Source organism: Propithecus coquereli, unplaced genomic scaffold (assembly GCF_000956105.1).
Source record: "Propithecus coquereli isolate 6110/MARCELLA unplaced genomic scaffold, Pcoq_1.0 Scaffold594, whole genome shotgun sequence".
In the NCBI taxonomy this organism is placed as follows: Eukaryota; Metazoa; Chordata; class Mammalia; order Primates; family Indriidae; genus Propithecus; species Propithecus coquereli.
The window spans coordinates 62620-64184 of NW_012151885.1; positions in this window are offsets into that span (position 1 = coordinate 62620).

Here is a 1565-nt window from a genome sequence, read left to right on the forward strand (position 1 = left end):
TATCTCCATCAACTTTGCAGCTGGGACTTAGCATTTGTGGCCTGTATTTACTTAGTTGAAAAAAAGGTTTGTTCCTTAAAAAAGGGTTTGTTCCTTAAAAAAGGGGTTTAAAAAGTCAAACTCAGAAACAAATAGTAAATTGATGGTTAGCAGAGGCTTAGGAGGCGGGGGGATTGAGGAAATGTTGGTTAAATGACACAAAATTTCAGTCAGAAGAGACGAATAGGTTCAAGGGATCTATGGTACATCATGGTGAATATAATTAATAACAATATATTATATACTTGAAATTGCTAAAAGAGTAGATTTTAAGTGTTCTCACCACAAAAAGTTGATAAATATGTGAGGTGCATATGTTAAATAGCTTGCTTTAGCCATAAGACAATGTAAACATATATCAAAACACAATATTGTACACCATAGGTTTATACAATTTTTACTCATCAATTAAAAAAAGAAAAAAATAAAAAAGATGTATAGCTTTGGCCTCAAGTAGAGGGAGTAAGAAGGTTCTCATGCCCTGCACAGTACACGAAAAAGACTGCCAAGACTGGATTTTCTGCATCTCCCTGAGAGATATGGCAATCTTACCTAGAGTTTCACTGTTTTTGTCCTTTGTCATTGGGTCTGGCCTTATTAAGTAGACCTGTTCTTTTTGCATTTAAAGAGTCATTGACCCTATCTTGTCATTAACCTCCCATAAATTATATTCAGCCTTGCAAAACCAATGCTATAGAATTGGGGGCAGTTGTGTTTTAGAAGAAGCTCTTACTGGCCTATGAGAACTAGTTTTAAGAATCTCTTCTTGGCTTTGTGTTCAGTGATTTCAAGTTGCCAGCTTCAAATCAGCTATAGCTGGAATATTTACAATAGAGAAATGAGCACATAGCGCAAATAAGGATGCCAACTCCCTACTCCTCAAGTAATAACATATGGACCAAAAACAAAATGAAATATTTTCAGGAAAAACAAGATGAATACTATTCAGATAGAAAATGAAGTTGGGTCAGGTGAAATTTTTACACTTCTGAAATCTATATATTTTATTTGTAGAGTAACTAAAAAATATAAAACTATTCAATGACTCTCAAGATTCTTTTGGAAACATGTAAAAAATATTTAAACCTCATGGAATCGTATTGCTATTGAATGCTAGAGAAAAAAATATCCTCAGATACTATTTAGTTAAAACCCATTGAAGCAATGGGGAAATAATCTGGTTCACAATGATGTGACTCACAATTTTGGTGACTGATATAGAGCCTTTGTACTCCTAATATTAAATAAAAATAATTGGTATGATTAAAATGTTCTGGATTTAGATAATGATGATAGTTACATTATTTTCAAAATATACTAAAACCTATTGACCTGTACATCTTTAGCAGGTAAATTCTCTGGTATGTGAATTATATCTCAATTTAACAAAAAGACAAATTCATCATGGTGTATGAAGATCATCCTGGAAAAACTAGTAGCTATGTTTTGAAATAAGAACACATAGCTTGAATGTAAATGTGAAAATCTTTATTCTGGGTAAAAGGGATAAATGACAGCCCTGTACT